This window comes from Ctenopharyngodon idella, chromosome 7 (genome assembly GCF_019924925.1).
Source record: "Ctenopharyngodon idella isolate HZGC_01 chromosome 7, HZGC01, whole genome shotgun sequence".
NCBI classification, from domain to species: domain Eukaryota; kingdom Metazoa; phylum Chordata; class Actinopteri; order Cypriniformes; family Xenocyprididae; genus Ctenopharyngodon; species Ctenopharyngodon idella.
The window spans coordinates 18,255,008-18,270,325 of record NC_067226.1 but is presented as its reverse complement, the minus strand read 5'-3'; the positions used below and the strand labels follow the sequence as shown (position 1 = coordinate 18,270,325).

The window sequence follows — 15,318 nt, the reverse complement described above, 5'->3', positions numbered from 1 at the left end:
TTTCAGAAAAATTATTCACAGTTCGGTATACGGTAATCTCCATTGTCAGACAAGCATTTATCAGTAATATTTTACTGGGAAACAGCGGTAGTTTATCAGTAAAAAAAGGGTCTAGCGACATCACTGTCAGATATTAAGTACTTTTGTGAACCTAGAAAGCAACAGCATACAGAGAAATCATCACTGTTTGTGTGGAATTTTCTCCAATCTCTGTGTTGCCCCTGTCTTTGACATATCAGCACTGCACAACATGATTGTTCGCCATGGGATTCAGCTTATTGAGGCATCTCGATGGATATGTCCATCCTCAGATCTGACTGCCTCAGCAAAGGCAGAGGAACAATAAAGGAAAACACAATCTCATTCAGGGCTGTCTGACAGAGCTGGGCACCATTATACATCACACTTAGAATGGGCACATTTACAGGAAGAACCTGAAGAGGGGGAAATGGGAAGTCGGGCCTGATGCACAGGGCCATTTGTCAAATCCCTGTGATGCTGGCAGAAATTTGATTACCCGAGATAATAATGGAGGTATCATGCTTGGACCCAAGTGCTCACAACAGCGAAAGGTCTCGGACTGTAAGTTGCTAAATATGTGTTGTGGATGACGCTTGCCTAGAGGCATTGCTGCTCGGCTGGACTGTCCTCGTACCTTGCCGAGCCGTTGAACAGGTCTTGTATCTGTTGTCGTCGGTCTTCAGCTTGAAGAATAAACAGAGCACAAGAGATCTGAGGGGAATCTGATTTGCCAAGTGGACATGGAGTGGGGACAAGCCACAGAAAATCACCACAGGAAATCTTAGCTTGAAAGGAGAATGAGACACAGGATGTGTCATTGAAAGGACAGAACAAATTGAAATGTTTTGCAATCATGCGACTGAGAGTCAGTTTTGAGGATACCTTTGCTGGGGTTTTTAATGAAACCTTGGTTCTGATCTCATAATGGATCTCCTGGTTAATTGCAGACTTTAACAATAACTTTTTTTTTTTTTTTTTTTTTACATGGCTCATCATGCATTGATGAAGTGGCTGCCTCTCTTTTAAAGGATTATGTCCTTGTACGATAACATCAGATTTTTCTATGCGTAATTTACAGATCTTGAGAGATTCTTAATGACGCTTCAAAAGACATGCCGACAGAGTCTGAAATGGAAATCAAGATATGACAACCATATGTATGGGTCATCACCACAGCTGAGGGCTCATTTGACCTACGCTACGCTAAATGGATATTTAGCAGCACGACTACTTGAATTTGCATTAATCTGTCGTTTCTGATCATCATGCAATTTCTGATGCCCCCACAGGCAGATGTCATGCTGAGGGTAAAGTCGCAGTGAGACAGAGAAACCCATGAGCTGCTGTAATCACATTACCATATGTAGAATATTGCCTACATATTGCAGCATTGCAAAAGCAATCCGAGTAAATGCTTTAGAAATACTTCAAAGCTGGTTCCTTTAAATTGTACTACAATATTTAGTCAATACATAAAAGAAAGAGGTCACAATACTGGCAAAAAATGACAGAGAACTAGAGTTACTGGACTGTTGTAAAGCATCTGTTGTGTGGCCATACATTATTTATGCATCGTTCAGTAAATCCACTTTGTCATCTTTATTTCCATGCAATCTTTCAGTTATGTATTCACTTTATGCCTGTAGCTTTTAAATTGCCTTACTTCCACATGTAACACCTGCAACCTCTGCCTAAACGGTTTAATAAAATGTGTAGCTGTTAGATTTCACCTATTTTGATACAGTCACACAAGAGAGGAATTTCAAAGCTTCATTTTTATGGAGTATCATGCCCAATTTACGATCTATCACAAAGAGTCATCATGAAGGGCAATAAAGTAATTGACATGGGGGATTCATTGCTATAGATGTCTTTGGGTTATGCTCATCCTTTAATAAAATTTTAAAAGAGAGCAAAGAGGATGGACCAAGCACTTACAATATAGAGAAAACACACAAATGCATAAGAAAGACACTAAACTGCACTGAAGGCACTAAAATTTAGATGTATTTTATATATGGGTCAGTGACGTGATGGGTAATTTTTTCTTTTTTTTTGTCCAAAGGCCTTAATAATAATAAAAAAACAAAGATATGACATCCAAAGTATGTAAGGTAGTACAACTAGATCTCTTTTATTGAATCCAAAAGGTTTTAATTATATTTTGCTACACATAAGGTATTTTAAAGATTTTTAAGTGTCAAAAGCTCATTCGGTTTAACTGTCCAAAGGCCAGTACAGCCATTTCATTTGTGATTAAAATATCTTAAAATGTAATAAATGTATATATTTTTTATTCTGGCATGATTTTATAATATCATATATCAACACAGTGCAAAATGGTATTAAAATTATGTGTAGAAGTCGTTGCTTTATAATGAGAAAGAATGTCCGGAAAAATGAATTTCATTGATGTCATTTGGAGCAACCAATATAAAGGGACTATTTTGGATCAAGACATGAGGTCAATATCATGTGACAGGATGTGACATCATTCAGACACCTGCACAGGACCACATGGTCATGAAGCAAAGTAACTAACTCTCTCTTAACTATTTGAAAAATTCATGTTTTCACTTGCTCATACGCATGTCCCGAAACATCAGGTCATTCGGTACAACCGCTATAAAACATGGAAAATGTTGTAATATTTTAAAAACTTGTACTAAATATAAAATGTTTGATTGTCCTTTTGCTAGCTAGCAAGCAAGCTAACTAGCTAGCTCGCTAGATATCAGCCTGTTAGCATTGTTTGAAAATATCGTCATTCGGTATAACCAAAAGTGTCATTCGGTAAATCCGAAATTTTGGTTAAACCGAATGACGTTTTTGTGACAAATTTTGTCCATCTTGTAAAAAAATGTCAAAAGCAGTGTTAATTGATTATAAAAACCACATAATCTCGTTAACACTTAATAAAACTTCAAAATTAATTATATCTCCATTAGGTTTTTTTTTTACACTTTTAAAAACATTATTCGTCAATGACCCATATACTGTATATTAACAATAAACAAAATATTTTTCAATTCTTTTGGAAGCACTTATACATCCTGGCTGACAAAAAAAAACCTCCCCACTCTGACACCAAGCAGTTTTGCATAGCAGCCAGTCTGGGTTTGGAAATGGGAGATAATTGGCAGTACATGCCATTTTTTTGTATGTAATACAAATCAGAGGCAAGTCAGATAACCCTTAAAGTAATATTCAAAACATTAGTTGCTCTTATCTATAACCACCCTATGGAAATCATCAATATCGTTCCTGGACAAACGTTGAATTGATTGTGCTGGCCTGCCTGACAGTGTCCAATAAACGTGATGCCATAACACTTTCAAGTCCACAACAGGGCCTTTGCCAGCTCATTCAAGTAGTCTATCTCAGGTAATCAGATATCTTGAGATGAGCCAGCATCCATCCTTCACACTGCTTGGTTTGAAGTAATCAAGACAGCTTGTTTCCCTGAACCACGGAAGGCTGTGCAGCACCTCTACTTTACCTATTTTGTTAGCTATGTGTCTCTTTCTGTTGGATCTATACTCAATGAGGGCGGTCCATTAAGCAGTATATTTATTTCCTAAGCAAAGATCAGAGTGCAGCACAAAAAATGCACAATTCAGAAGGTCAGATGCAGAGTGAAACTGTTATTATCATTAAAAAATATATATATTATCATTATAAGTAGACATCAGAAAATCAATACATCATCTAAACTAGCAGGATTTTTGTTTCCAGGAGTATTGCGGCTCACTAATTACCTCAGAATATACAAGGTCAATAGCACTCTATAGACCACAAAATTACTTTACTACAAACTCCTAGAATAGTGGATTGGGATGTGGCCCAAATAAATCTGTGCCAATCTCACCTAAAAGGCCCTCAGTGAACTGGTCTCTAAGGATCACCATTTCATTATAAATAATCTTGTGATCCCTTAAAAACAGCTGAAGTAATGTGTATGAATAATCACAGGAGTTTTAATCTTTTGAATAGTAAAAAGTTTACAATGACTGTAACATTTTTTTTTTTTTTTTTTTTTTTTTTTATCATGAGCAATGCATACCCTCTGTGCCACTGCTCCGAAATAATACTGACTACAATTTGCTGAATACTTCACTCAAATATGAAAATTTTTTTGTAAACCATATGTTTGTTATTGACACACTGTGTGCACCTTTTATATATTAGTATTTACCTCAGCTTGTGGAAAAGCCACTTGTGATGAACACTGAATCAGTGTTCATCACTGATAAGGGGGTAAGTTAGGACGATTCTAAGGGACCACGCACTTTTGGGGGCCCCCAGAGATCGGTTTTATTAGTAGTAACAGTCAGTGCTCGAAGTGGTTCTCGCGCACCGGCACTCGCATGTTGCCGGTATCTGAACGCCCACATCGAAACGTAATCAGACTATTAATTAAATGTACATCGCGCATTCTGAGCTTTTATAAGCTTTACGAACTTAACGGATCAATTGTCTGCGCAATATGACAGTGAGTGAAGCTCAATTGTGTAATTTTGCATGAGTGGGGCGCGAATCACCGTAAGCGCGTTCACCAGCGAGCTCCAAAAGTGTTAATATTAGCACGAGCCGTTCCTATGCGACGCTCGCTGTTGATAAAATGTGCGACCGATTTGGATTCTATCGAGGATAGTAAAACGCTATGGAGAAAGTCGAGCATGATACAAAACAACCACAAATGTCTGATAAAAAAAGAGGGGAAAACATCATCCTGCAAGCTTTTTAAACTCATGAAGACCACATTTACTAGAATTTATCACGTTCTGTTGTTTTTATTGTGGCAAATTTTGACTAGTTGTAGAATTTATAATAGATAATCTGTTAAGGGAATAGATTTTTCACTAAAGATTTATATTACAGCTGTGGCATGTTGTAGCTATAGTTTCTAAACTGTGTTGCTATATTTCATAACAAATGCTATAAAAAGAAAGAAAGAAAAAAAATGGTCTTACCTGTAATTGTATCCTTATTGTAACAAATGCTATAGTTAACAATTACAAGAACTATGTTATTTTAAGGCCGAGTACAAGTTAGAGCTTTAGAATATAAACCTTCTTGAATTTTTGACTGAACAATTGGTTTTGTTTAAGAATGTACGAATAAGAATATTTGATTACTGTATTTTTCTATTAGCCTACATTTACATTTGCATAATAAATCATCTTCTAGTGCTAGCTATAGCCATGGGAGGTCTCTGACTAAATACTGATACCTAGTGGTCAAAAGCAATAGCAAAAGAAATAGGTCATTATTATTAAATTGCAGACAAAGATTTTGGATAACTAGGTTGACTTGTATGTTTGGTGCAGTAGGGGCCCCAACCTCAAATTCTTTCATAGGGCCCAAAATTGCTAACTGCGCCCCTGACCACAGCTGCCAGTTTTATTTTGTAAAAATGGCATAATTGTTTTTACAGTGGTGCACTGTGTCTATAGCAGAGCCTTTCAAGAGTGAGATGATAATGTAATGGCTCTTGGTTGAAAATATTCTTAGGGCAAGATCAAACCAAACTGAATGAAGTGTTCCACTGGCCTCTCATCTAATGGTTTCCCTAATGGTCATGATATCATTCCTCCTTCTGCCACTCTTCTAAATTTGCCTCTGTGATCATTTTCCACTCTGTAGATATATAGTTAAAAATTTAAAACACAATGGTTAAATTCTTAATTTCTAAAAACACATTTCACTAGTAACATCTTCTTGAGGGTGCAGATGTCACTTCTAGAGCAGAATGTTTCTCTCTCAGTCAGTAACTGTTGTCTCTGGTGCTCTGGAACAGAACCAACAGTCACGTGCCAACAACTGTTCCTTCACCAGACTGGCCACTATTACTGGCTTCACTCACTTGCCCTAGAAACTTCGCCACTGCCATATTGCACTCACTGCTGAAACCCTTCCGCTCACCACTAATTAAAAATGACAGTGTATTTTGGGGAACTCTGTTTTTGGTGCGGAAACATTGTGTTTTGCAACCCTCTTTAAACCAAATTGTAAGGACAAAATAAGGAAGGGCCAATACAACAAAAACACAAAACAACAGAAATTAAAATAATATGATGACTAATAACAATAAATATCAGCAATTACAGGGCAAAGCTAAACCAATGTCATTAATGTTATGTTGTTTGGTCATAGCATTAAATTACTTACTATAGTTCTTACATGTTTTCACAAATAGGTGGTACTATAACCACAGTGATGATAATGGGTACTGTGGCAAGAACACATTATTGACACTGGTCAATTTTGATTTAATATCCTTATTTTTTATGGAATATTGGAGTGTATATTAAGTGATTCATCTGTGCACATCTTTTTTGTTTTTTGGGTGCCCTCAATCTTTAATCAAAAACATGAACTTCCCCTCCTCCTGACATTAACATCTCTTCGCTAATGACATATGATCTGCCACAAGGGCAGGGTTGCCAAGTCCGTGGTTTTCCCACAGAATTGGGCTACTTTGAAAATATTTTCGTGGGTTGATTTTTTTCTCCCCGTGGGTTAATGGTTTGACATAACCTTTAACCTATTGCACAATTTTAACTGAAATGGGTGTACTGAAATTTTTTAAATTCTACCAATGATAAAACTGTGCTAGATGTTAAGTTTTATGAAGGACGGGCACTGGTTGGGATACTCTGAGCTGTGTTTATAATCACTACGATAAAGATTCAGTTTGCATAACAGTGACTGTAAAATATGTATTTTAGGTATGGTAATGTTCTATATTGAGTTTTGATATTTGAGATATGGTCAATGGGCTAGTTTGACTGGCCATTGGGCTAGTTTTGTTACGCAGACCTGGCAACCCTGGGGCTAGGCAATAATCTCTTCTCTCCAGAATATGAGATTGCAGTAACAACAATGGTCCAATCAATTCCTGTTGATCAAAATCAAGACTTGTCCTTCTTTTTTTCTCTTTCACAAAAGACATTCACAATTTGGATTTCCGCCAACATTTAGTTCTGTGTCCATCTGCCAAACCATTGCAAAAATAGAGACTAGGTGGTTGTAACATGGGGAGAGTTGTAACACCACCAATTCCACCAATCAGGGATAAGCTAGGAGTACTATGATCATTTCATTATTTACCCACTTCCTCCCAGATCCCATATGAATGGTTGTCAAAGCTAGAGATTGGCACATGCAGTTTTTTTAAGGAAAAAAACTGATTTTGAGGTAAGAATGCAATTTTTTATTTATTTTTTTTTATTATTTTTTTTGACCAAAAGTATATTTTGGTTTAGTACTTAAACTTTTGCAGAGAAAATCATATAACTTATATATTAGATTAAATTGTAGTTTCTCAGGCAAAATGTAATGTATTCTAACCTGCTAATTTCAAACCATTATGCTAATATGGCTAGCTAAACAATGGCTGACAGTGGTGGGTGGGTTGTAACATATATTAAAAAAAGTTTTACAACCATCCCCTTACATACAACTAAGAACAGTTTCTTTTTAATAATTTTACAGAATGTCTAGACAGTGGAAAAGAAAGACAGATAAAGGTGTGCCTGCCAGTGTTTTCAAAAAAGCAACTAATGATGTTTCAAAGAAGGGCAGGTCAGATCACTTGTGAAGAAAATGTTGAAAGCCAGTGGTGAGGATTCTGAGACCTCAGACTAACGAAAACTTTTATGTTATCTAGAGCCATTAGGCAGCTCAAAGCCAAAGGAAGTGTGGGTAAATGTGCCCTATGCAGTTTCTGGGCCCACCATGCCTGCACTCCAGGGTTAACATTTGTCACCATTGTTACTCTGATTAAGAATATTCACACATACTCACACACATTGACAGTGTCTTTTGTTAGACCTACATGATCTTTACACAGGTATACTGGAGTTGAGCGTTCATCAAGTATAAAAATACCATTAAGGAAGTTTGTTCTAGACTAATTTACACACATGCACACGCTCCTGAGCCAAACAGAACGTGGATTTGAGTTACGGCCAGTCACAGAAAGAGAGACATTGTTTTGTATTATTCTTCTGATTGTTTCAATAAACCTGTTTTTGAATCATATTGCATAATGTGACCTCTGGTTTTGCTTCTTTTGTCTAATTGTTACAATCCACCCCAGCATGTGTTACATCCTACCCTGGTAGTGGGGTAGACTGTAACAAAGGCACACCATGTATTTGACATGAACTCATAAGGGCTGTGATATTCTTCTAGAGGTTTGAATTGGTGCCTTTTGTAGTAAACAAATGTGGGTGAGTTACAGATGCTGAAGCAAAAAGTGTTACAACCATACCCAATCTCTCCTACATTGTCACATACAGTTTGGCAAACTTCAGTTTTTACCATTTGGATCAATGGGCCCTAAACTCCAAGCCAGAAGAACAATAAAAAGGAAATAGGCAGAGCAGGTGCCTACACAGCTTTGGTGTGTGGCCTCAAATCATGCAACAGTAAGCCTATAACACTAAGTAAATAAAAATACAAAAGTGTATATAACCCACTAGACAATACGTCATGCATAATATATGAGCATCTGGGCGCAACAGCAGATATTATTTTTAAATGAATGTTGACATAGGCTACTGCAAAGTATTAGTTTTTCAATAGTATTTACTTAGGTGCACAGAAATGTAAAGAAATGTGAAGAATTTTTGTTGATGCATCTAGTCTACTTTGCAATTTATCTGTGCCATTAATATATTTAATCTAAATTAAATTTCACTTTCAAAAGGCTCACAAACCCATCCAATCAAGAGATACACCGAACACCCACCACACACAAGGTTGCGGGTTTGATTCTCAATACCGGCAGGAAATGACTGAGGTGCCCTTTTGCAAGACACCTAACCCCAAATCGCTCCCCAGGCACTGCAGCAAAATGGCTGCCCACTGCTAGCACAAAACTTACATGTGACACTAGATCATGAGGTGCTGGTGTGTGAAAAATAGAGCTTTCTGGCGTTCCCATGGTGAGAATGTGATGATTAATGCAAACTAGAGTTTTCTGCAGTAACACATGGTGTAATCTGCTGAATTTGTAATTATAACTGTAATAAAAAAAGTTTGCAATTTGACTTAATCAGGAATAGTGTTTATAATTCTGAGAAATTAGTATTTTTGTTTGAAAATTAAATCATGGTTGGTAACAGAATGCATTTAGAATAAGCAATTGAGAAAAAATGTGACAGAAAAAACTGATCTGATTGTGAATGAGTATAAATTGCACTAGCATTAGCTGAAAATGTCCCTTTGTGTAAATCATTACTCATGATTCAACAACATGCAAGGAAGCTCATTTTATTTACTATGTCCTTAAAGAGAGAGATTAACAACTCAGAAATTACTCTGTCTCCCTCTGCTGTTATGGGACCTTCCATACAACACTGTTCACCACAACTTCAGAATCACCAATGTTCTGTTAAATTACATCATTTTTTACAATTGAAAATGCTTCATTGAATAATAATAATAATAATAATACATATGTGTAAGTAAAATAATTACACATCAAAACATTAAATAAAAACATGCATGTTAATAATTTTAAATAGCCTATATAAACTAATATAGCTAATAATAACTAATATAAAACATAAAAGCTAGTAAATAATAAAGAGGAACAAAAAAAAAAACATTACAAGCAATAAACAAAGAGTGCTTTCAGTATTTAAGAGTATCTGAATGTTTTCCTTTCAGAAGCTGTGAGTGATTTTTCTTTCTCAGCTTTACTGTTGTTTATTACTGATGACATCAGACAGTGGGAGAACTAATAGGCTGCATTCACATACACTAGTGCACGGATCTCTTTGAAATATAAGATGTGGTTTATCCTGTCTCTTTAATCCCTTAACACATAACTGACTTTGTTTATATAAATTTAGAAAAAATAAAACCATTTTGAGATGCAAGCATTTAATCACTTACATGGAGTCGCACATAGCCGCATGCGCAAGCGCTCTTCACAAAGCGCACGTGAGCATTTAAAATTGAAAGCTGCCTTCTGTCAGATATATATATATATATATATATATATATATAAGCCCACTGCATTCCAAATGATAAATGATGGCTTCCTAGAGCATTTTCTAAGGAAAATATACTGGCAGGCGAGAACACATACTGCAAGTGTAACATCAAGCAAAGCGCACGTTTCTCACAGCACTCAGAATCGTTGGAGAGACAATCTTTTCTCCCATCCCTGTTGTATAGTATGACCAACACAATATTAGATAGATTAAACATAAACCGTTTTTTTCCTGTAGGCCAGGCCTATATGCGTAGCGTACCAAGCTGAAGCTTCCTCTGCAGACTGCATTGCCCTCGCGTGTCACGTGACCAGAGTATAGTCGTAGCCTTTGTGGTTAAAAAATCTTGTCATATCGCGATATTATTATAAATGCAATTATTCAGCCCTAATTAACATTATATATATATATATATATATATATATATATATATATATATATATATATATATATATGAAAAGGACCAAGTGTGAAAACACTAAATGTTTCAAACAGTCATGTCGTCCTTATAACATGACTGGCAAAGATGTGATATCAAGTTTAAACTCAAAGATGTCTAGACTGTCCTCCAAAAAAAAAACGACCCTATAGGTCGTTTTTCAAGCACCTTATTCCGACCTATATTTACGTTTTAAAGTCATGCGGCCTCTAGCTGGTGTAAAAATAATGACAGTGTCGTGTTACGTCTGTCGTCATGAAATGACGTATGACTGTCGTTACCAATCAAAATACGTGTTCATTTAAATGCAATGTGAGGACTTACACCATTTCTCCTATTTCCATTTAGCAAAACTCTTTTTTTTTTTTTTTTATTAACGACTACACCTACCCCATCCCTAAACTTAGTGATTTTAAGTGCATATACTCTTTATGAGCACATGCGTTCCCTGGGATCGAACCCACGATCGCATGATCACATATAGTTATTGCAATGCTCTGCCAATTGAGCTACGCAAAACCCAAAATATAACGCAGATAAAAGGGAACAATGCATTAAAATGAAAGTGTCCTGTTGTCGATAGGGGCGCAACTTTAGTAAACGCTCCTATGGGTCGTATTTCAGGGAAGTGACAAACGACCTATATGGTCGTATTGGTTGGAGAACATGTACCGGCACATGGACCCATAGTTCTGCTCCCAGGCTGTTTTGAGCCAATCACCTAGGCCATAAATGCCATGTGACAAATTACTTTGGAGCCACAAGAAAATTATATCATGACAGCACTGACTGGCTGATTGGACCACAAGAATATGCACAGTCCCAAAATTTTCACTAGCAACTATTCTGAAAAGTGAGAAATAATAAAACATCTACTAAATATCATGAAATATATACATTTACATTTAATAATTTAGCAGAAGCTTTTATCCAAAGCGACTTACAAATGGTATAGAAGAGGAGAACAATAGAAGCAAACAAATCAACAACTAGGGCAACAATATGCAAGTGCTGTGACAAGTCCCAGTTAGTCTAGCACAGTAGCCTACACATATCAAGTTTTATATATATATATATATATATAAAGAAATAAAAAATAGATAAAATAGAAATATAATAGAATAGTAAGTGTTAGTATTAACGGGTCAGTGTTTATGAAAAAGATGCGTTTCTTGAGAATGGCTAAAGACTCAGCTGCTCAGGTTGAGTTAGGCAGATCATTCCACCTGCAGGGAACAGTCCAGGTAAAGGTTTGTGAAAGTGATTTTTTGGATGGCACCACAAGGCACCGTTTACTAGCAGAATGCAAGCTTCTGGAGGGGGCGTGTGACGTGTGCTCTCTTCAGCTTGTTAAAGCCGATATGCGACCAAATTTCAGGCTAGGTGACTAAAAAGTGTTTTTAATTAGCCAATGGCTAGTAAATTGTACAATTTCACTCGCCTATGATTGAGTTAGAGGCAAAAAAGAAGTTCAGCGCAGTAGCATTTAATTGCCTACTGAGCTTTAAGTCTGGTTTATACTTGCCATGTCCACAGAAGCGAAAAGATTACGTCATCACGATGTGGGCGGTCATGCTCAATGAGTGTGCAAGACCCCATTTCGAATGGTTGTGTGCACAACATTTTTTGTAGCCTTCTCACAGTTGGTATTGTCACTGCATACTTTGGCATTCATGTCTCCTATCATCAAGAGCAGATCATGCAGTGGAACATTATTGACAGCCTATTGTAATTGCTCATACCAGTCATCTTTGTCCTCATCTGTTGCCTCATTGGTAGGAGCAAAGCACTGGTATGGTCAGTTTAAAGTAGGCTACTTGGAGTTGAATCTTGCTCTGATTAAACAATCACTGATGGGTTCCCACTCTAGCAGACATTTAGCTATACTTCTTTATAATTAGGGCTACACCACTTGAATGAAGGTCGTCTTTGCCAGAGAAGAGGATGGTTGAGCCTTCACTTGCTACCTTGCGACCTGAACCAGTCCATCTGCTTACACTCAGTATGTCCAGATTATATCTGTCCATTTCTTTGATGACCTGTGCTGTTTTGGATGTCTTGTACATGTTCCGCATGTTCCAAACACCAAGGGGGACTGCAGACTTAGGCTCCAGCAAAGTTCAAGCTTCTTACTTCCCTAGCAGGGCTTTCATCTGAAGCTGTCATAGTGTCACTTGAGTGACTTGAGTCTTCTGTCGGGTCTGATGATGGTATCTGTACTGTTGCTATTGCGGTTTCTGTAACTTAGTGTTATTTTTACGGGGTGGGGTAGTTGGCCTCAGTTTGGTTCATGTAAGAAATTCTCGTTCATAATATGAAAAGAAAGCGATGGGATGGGAATGTGTAAAAATGTTGTAAAGTCATTATTGCAACTCTTAATTTAGTCGTTTTTTAAAAGTTGATAATTGTCTCAACATTTGACAAAATGACTAAAACTCTGTGTTTATTCAGAACACAAAGACCCATTGGGCCTGTGTTCGAATGTCTATAAAATAAAATAAATATTTATCAGATGTTTGTAGACAACAGATGCTTTCTAGATGAAAAGCTATTAAAAGATAGGGTAGGCAATTGTTGAGAGGCTAGCAATAGCAAGTTAGCTTTGAAAGCATGAGATCACATCCTCCCTTCAGAGCGTGGTGGTAATGCTGGATGGCAGAGGCAGGCTAAATACAAATAAATAAAAAAACATACATAGTTATTACTAAAATAAAAAGAAACATTAATAAGTCACGTTATTATTATGATAATAGTATTTTCTAGCTATGGCAGAATCAGAGAACATGCCTGCCACAGTAGCACTGAAGTCATCACAAAATGAAAAAGGAATATTTTTCTTTGCAATCAACATTATTATTTTCAGTTCCGCCTGTAATACAATTTCTGCCTCCGTCCATCCATCCCTTAGTGATGAAGGCTCAAATGGCTGGTGTGCCCTTATGTGCCTCCGCTGTGCGATTGTGCCATTGTGATTTAATGTGCTGAGTAACGTCATTTTTCCCACCATGTCCGATATTAAAATCAGTGCAACACACTATGCAAAAAGTGGGGGCTCCACGATAACCCCTCTGTGCTGGGTTGCGTCAAAAGACGATGATCATGTATCAACGATAGCCAGAGATATTGTCAAAAGCATCAAATATTGGCAATATTCAAGGGTTAGTTCACCCAAAAATGAAAATTCTGTTATTAATTACTCACCCTTATGTCGTTCCACACCCGTAAGACCTTCGTTCATCTTTGGAACACAAATTAAGATATTTTTGATGAAATCTGAAAGGTACATGACTCGTCTATAGACAGCAATATAATCAACACTTTCAAGGTCCAGAAAGGTACTAAAGATTTTGTTAAACAGTTGACGTGACTACAGTGGTTCAACTTTAAGAATACTTTTTGTGCGCAAAAACAGAACAAAAATAACGACTTTATTCAACAATCTCTTCTCTTCCCTGTCATTATCCTTACGCAGGTGATGCAGTAAGCTCGGTGAAGGCTTCTGTGTTTACCTCCAAATGCTGGTTCAGTATTGGCCAAAGCTGTACACGTGAGCAGCATGATGCATGCGTGTGATGCTAACACAGAACCCGGCCAATGATAAGTCGGCGTGCTTATGTAAACAACGTATGAGAATGACACAGAAGAAAAGATATTGTTGAATAAAGTCGTTATTTTTATTTTGTTTTTTGCACACAAAAAGTATTCTCGTCGTTTAAAAAAATTAAAGTTGAACCACTGCAGTCACAACGACTGTTTTAACAATGTCTTTAGTACCTTTCTGGACCTTGAAAGTGTTGATTATATTGCTGTCTATGGACGGGTCATATACAGTACCTCTCGGATTTCATCAAAAAATATCATAATTTGTGTTCCGAAGATGAACGAAGGTCTTACGGTTGTGGAACGACATGAGGGTGAGTAATTAATGACAGAATTTTCATTTTTGGGTGAACTAACCCTTTAAGAGGATTCGGCATTTCCAATTAATGTAGGCTAGGCTGTTACATTCTAGTCTATTATTATTACTATTAGATTACTTTTATTATTAAATTAATATTTTAATAAATTTGCCCCGCAATAATTTCTTAACGCATCACCACATAACAGACGTGCTCTGAGCATAATAAAAGATCAGGCTATTAGCTCCTCTTTAAAAATGTTAAAAATAAATAAATAAATAAATAAAAAAAATAGGTCTATTATACAATTAATTATATGCCTATAATTAAAATTATTAACAGTCTATAATATGTCCTAACACTGCAGTCATCAATGAAAATTAGGCCTAAGCAGCTTTACTTCAAGCACCGACTTTAAAAAACAACCTGTTCTCTTCAACTATTCCTCTCATTTGTTTAACTTTATGTACGGGCCACACGAGAAATAATGGAAATAATGGAATAAATCAAGAATACCGTCTCTGAGGCTCCGCTAAATCAGCGTCAGATGCCGACAGCTCCGTCCCTTTTTACTTTCACTTTCTGTAGTGAATACTGACTTTTTCACCCCTATAACTCTTGCGCAAAGTTTGCACGTTGCTTGTGTGATATCCATTGGCTCGACTTCTTGGTTTAAAACGGAATTATCTAATATTGCGAGGTGCCCCCGCCTCGGACTTTCGGCTCGCCACTGGTGGGGACAATATCGACACTGGCAAAAAGTGGTGGGGACATGTCCCACCCGCAAATTACGCCTGTGCTTACATTTAACAGACGTATACGGGCTATCTGACTTTTTGGCCACCGATGAACTACGTTTATTTGAACGTATTTCGTGCAAACTACATAGTAGAGAAGAATGCAATGATTCATATACACCTGCAACAGCGAACAGTATGAATCTTTTGTG

The 15,318-nt window shown here is 36.9% G+C and overlaps 1 long non-coding RNA gene across 1 annotated transcript; it reads right to left on the bottom strand.

The window, feature by feature from the left end:
* Positions 1 to 11,355: 11,355 nt before the first annotated feature.
* Positions 11,356 to 15,251, bottom strand: LOC127515538 (uncharacterized). Its single transcript, XR_007930838.1, has 2 exons — positions 14,886 to 15,251; positions 11,356 to 13,136 (listed from the first exon to the last, which is right to left on the bottom strand). It is a non-coding gene; the product is annotated as an uncharacterized LOC127515538 (long non-coding RNA).
* Positions 15,252 to 15,318: the final 67 nt, after the last annotated feature.